This window comes from Phyllostomus discolor, chromosome 2 (assembly GCF_004126475.2).
Source record: "Phyllostomus discolor isolate MPI-MPIP mPhyDis1 chromosome 2, mPhyDis1.pri.v3, whole genome shotgun sequence".
NCBI lineage: Eukaryota > Metazoa > Chordata > Mammalia > Chiroptera > Phyllostomidae > Phyllostomus > Phyllostomus discolor.
This window is the reverse complement of record NC_040904.2, coordinates 168,025,642-168,030,205: the sequence shown is the minus strand read 5'-3', so window position 1 is coordinate 168,030,205 and position 4,564 is coordinate 168,025,642. Positions and strand designations below refer to the sequence as shown.

The 4,564-nt window shown below is 47.7% G+C and overlaps 1 long non-coding RNA gene across 1 annotated transcript; it reads right to left on the bottom strand.

The window, feature by feature from the left end:
• Positions 1-3,222: 3,222 nt before the first annotated feature.
• Positions 3,223-4,340, bottom strand: LOC118499096. Its single transcript, XR_004901609.1, has 2 exons — positions 4,152-4,340; positions 3,223-3,263 (listed from the first exon to the last, which is right to left on the bottom strand). It is a non-coding gene; the product is annotated as an uncharacterized LOC118499096 (long non-coding RNA).
• Positions 4,341-4,564: the final 224 nt, after the last annotated feature.

Genomic DNA, 4,564 nt, shown 5'->3' with positions numbered 1-4,564 from the left:
TAGGTACAAAACAGACAGGGGGAGGTTAAGAATAGTATAGGAAATGGAGAAGCCAAGGGACTTATATGTATGACCCATGGACATGAACTAAAGGGGGGGGGATGCTGGAGGGAACGGGGGTGCACGCTGGAGAGGTATGGAGGCAGAAATGGGACAGCTGTAATAGCATAATCAATAAAATGCACTTAAAAAAGAAAATAACATTGAATGTTAATGATCCACATAATCAATTAAAAAATCAAGAGGATATTCAAAGAAAGTAAAACCAAATATAAAAAAAAAACACAAAATAAAAACAGAAAATTGATGAATCAAGAAACAAACTGGTTTCCTGGTTCAAACAAACTCAAAAGCTGATTTCTCAGATTACTAACCTGACAAACATAAAAAGAAAAATAAAATAGCAAGGCTCATCTAGGAAGAAGAAAGAAAGAGGTGGCCAAAACAGCCCTGATGGCAGCTAGAGGCCGTGTAACATGCTAAGAACCTGAGAGAACGCCATGTCCTTAGAGGAGACCCATCTCTCCCCCTCTTCCATCTGGCCACAGAGTGTCCATGTCTAATGTGTCTTTGGATCTTCAAAGGCTGGGGGCCTGGTACATAGTAGATATTCAGTGGATGTGTTGTATGAAATCAAACCCCCTCCCTGGGTGGGCAGTCCCTGACCCCAGTATTGGAGCCAGCAGACTCTGTGGACAGAGTTCTCAACAGAGTGTCCACATGTCACTATTTGCTCCTAATGTTAAGTAAAGCACCGAAGTTTAGGAATGCCACACTTTAAAAAATAACAATCCGAGCAAATCAAGATTATCCTTATAATAATATTCTTCTCCCCATTTGGATGAGATTGGCGGGAACAAGAGAGAACAGGGTAGAGCCACAGCTGGGCGTGGGGCCTGGGTGGGTGCTGGTATCCAAACCCCAGGGGGCACTCGGGAAACCCTGTGTCCCACACGGAGAGTCCTCTGCCACGGCTGTCCTGGGGGAAGCAGACTTCGAACCCTGGTTGACAATGACAGCTGTGCCCAAGTTTCCATGTGGCCAAGAACCCCAGACCCGCCAGATTCTCATGTCAGCCTATGAAATCGTAGGAGCTTCTCTCAGCTCTCGCAGCCGCCCCAGTGGGTCAGGAGCAAGCGCAGGAACACAGCAAGGTTGGAATGTTCCTGGCTGGAAATGGGAATGGGCAAGGCAGACAGATGCAGGACACCAAGGTCTAGGATTTCAGAGGTAGCAGAGAAGCCTGCTAACCACTTCCAAAAATGCCGCCCCTTCCAGGCATTGCAGCCTTAACTATTCCTTTGTGGTTCTAACCCTCATCTTGGCTTTGTCTTCCAAGGAGCGGTCACCCCTAAGCCTTATCAGCCATTGCCAACTCCATGAATCTGAGTATCAGGCACTTTCCTGACCTGAGGTTTGACGGGGGCGGGTTGGGTGGAGTGAGCTGAGGGCAGGAGGGCATGAGTGCGTGAGGGTACTGGCTGCCTGAGGGGAAAAGAGGGAGGAAAAATTGCTCAGTGCGGAGTTCTGTCCAGGGCCATCCCACAAGCTGGGAGGAGGAGGAACGGCTTCCAGAGCCCTAGCGCGGCTGGAAGTCAGGCGGACTCCCTGGTTCACGACCTCAGCACAAGCTGACCTGCAATCAGAGAGCGGAGGGAGACGCACGGAGCAACTGGCTCTGCAAATAACAGCTTCTCGTGAGCGCTCTGCGAACCGGATGCGAGGATGCTCCATTATCACTCCATCAGTCCACCTACCCAAGAGTCTTTGAAGGTGAAGCCCGGCAGCCCCGAAACAGTAACAAACACTGTAAGGCACTCTCTGATATAGGGAGGGCTATCTCCTGCAGTCTCACAACATCCTTTGGGAGTGTGCGTTTATGACTGTTATTACTTTGCAAAAAGAGGAAACCGGGTCTCAGCAAAGATAAGACGGGATGGACAGACCTGGACTTCTCAGTCCAGACCCAGTATATTTTATGCCTTTTTTTCTTCAAGTGTGGTCCCTGGACTAGCAGCTTTGGCCAACCTGGGAGCTTGTTAGAAATAAAGAATCTCAGAGACCTGGTGAATCAGAATCTGCATTTTAATAAGGTCCCCAGGCGACTCACACTTAATGGGCACACTAAAATTTGAGAAGCACTGTTTCCCCCCCTCATAACACCTGATAATCTACTTGAGTCACACAGTCTTGGAGTGGGAGGTGTCTCAGTATTTTAGAGCTGGAAGGGACTTCTCAAAAGCACCTGGACCTGCTTTATCATGATGCAAATGACAACGCCCACCAATTTTCAAAGCAAGTCTCTAGCAGAACTGAGGTGAAAACCCACATCTCTCTTTGGTCTCAGAAGCCTTCATTATACCTGCCCTCTTCCTATTTCTTTCTTTCTTTTCTTTAGGTTCGTATTTACTGCTATTTATTTGGGGGTCTGTTCTAAAAGCAGCCTTTCTTTGACAGGTATGTGCAATTTAGGCTAATAGTTAACTTCAGTACATTTTCTGAGCACATATTAATAGGGAATGAAAACAATAATAAGAACAGAAGCAATCACGGCCTTCGTCTAGTGTGTCCTACTTTTTCAGTGATTTATGTCCATGGTTCAGTCACATGATAGGCAGCTGTAGAAAACCAGCCTCGTAGGAAAGATTGGTCCTAGATAATGTGGGACAGTCACTGGGTTGGTTACAAATACACATTAGAGGTAATAATGTGTGGAGGGATGGACTTAATAATAATGTGTGGGGAGATACCTGTGTATCTGCAGGGATGCGGGCCACCCCAAAACTGTGTCCGTCCAGCATCAGTGCAGGACTTTGGCAATTTTCTGGTTAATTTGCTAACTCTAGATGGCCAAACCAATAATTCAGGCCAGTGGTAGATTTTCTGAACCTAAATATTCTGGTTTGGCTCTCTGCATTTCCACAGTTAACCTGATACTTGCCAAATCACTGCCTCATTCACATTCTATGAAGGGGAAAGAAATGCTCATGTGAGTGTGAATACATATGTATTTTAACATGTGCATTTACATGTAATTCAGCTCAGGTCATTTTGCTCAGCTTGGGTCAAAGGAGATAACATGAACTCAAACATTCATCCCACAGGTCTCTCCCAACATCTCTAGAAATGTTTGGGGTGGGACTGGGGTTGAACTTGTGTTTCTCTTCCCCCACCTTCCCAGTCGCTTCTGGCTCCACGTTCTTGCTTCTGTGGAATTTTTTCTCTGTTATGTCTTGCCTTGCGTGAACATTTCCACTTTCCATCTGCATTGAATCAAATATCTAATTCAGTCCATTTATCAGGATTCATTCAAAACATCACTTATCAAGCTCAGTAAGTAGAGGCAGGAGATGTTCCCTGTAGATATGCAAGTAAGCGAGGGGCAGTTCTTCGCCGCACAATAACATAAATCATACCGTTGATTACTAGAATCGTTGTCCTTAAAAGGCTTTCAGCTGTTCCCTGGCCCCACATTCTCACTGTGGGGAATTGTCTTCTACTTGGGCCCAAGCCTCCTATTATGTTATGGCTCCTTCCTCATGCGAGCGCCTTCTAAGCTAAACAGCCCTAACCCACAAATCCCCTGCGATTATCTCTTTGTCTCAGCCCAAGCCCGTCCCATTCAAGGGCTGCCTTCCTCAGCCCAGAAGGCCAGTCATGATGTCTGTTCAACCAAGGGCCCATGGATGAACTTCCCGCAGACCGTCAGTGGCAGGGGGCACTCTCCTGACACACCAGCGCCTTCTGCTACAGGGAAGACAGTTGGCTGGCATCCAGGTGCTGGTGTAAGTGTGGGAATGTATGGATAAGCATGGGAGAGAGAACACGCATGTGCAACTGTGCATGTGTGTGACTCTGTATGTGCATGCCCATGCAGGAAGCAGCCCTAAGAATTAGACCAAATGTAATTAAGAAAATGTATAAAGTGTGTGTCTAGACTCACTCATTAGATGTTGGATCCAGTGCTGAGAAATCCCGCATGTCGGTCCCATGAAGGACTCACGGAGATCCCCCACACTCAAGCTACATCCCCTTGGAAATTAATTAACTAACTGAGAAGCAACATAGAGACATGGAAAATAAAGGTGCAGAGACATGGGAAACTGGAAAGACAGAAAAAGAATTAGTTGAACTGCAAGTTCCAAGGTCACATGGGTTCTCAGAGGCATGGGCTATAGCCGGTTGCCACAAATGCCACGGGAAGGGAAGAGCTGGGTGGAAGTTTCTACTCCTTAGGCACAGGAGACTCTGGGGATGAGCAAGATGGGCCGTGCAGCCTCTCCTTCCCAGGGGCTTCCGATGCCACTGGAGCCTACCTGTCACAGTCAGGGAGGACCGGGCCCTTCGTCCTAGAGGAAGAAGGGGAGCAGTGGTGCCCTCTTGGAGCCCAGCCTGATCTGAGAGTCTAGGAGACATGGGATCTCCAAGCAAAGGAATGTGAGCCCAGCTGGAGCCCCAGAGTTAGAAGGGACAGGGGCCCTCAGGGTGGGAGGGGGTCGGGTAGGGTTAGCATTTCACGAGCCCTTCCTAACATCCTGCTTTTACTCCCAAGGGCTTGGAAGTT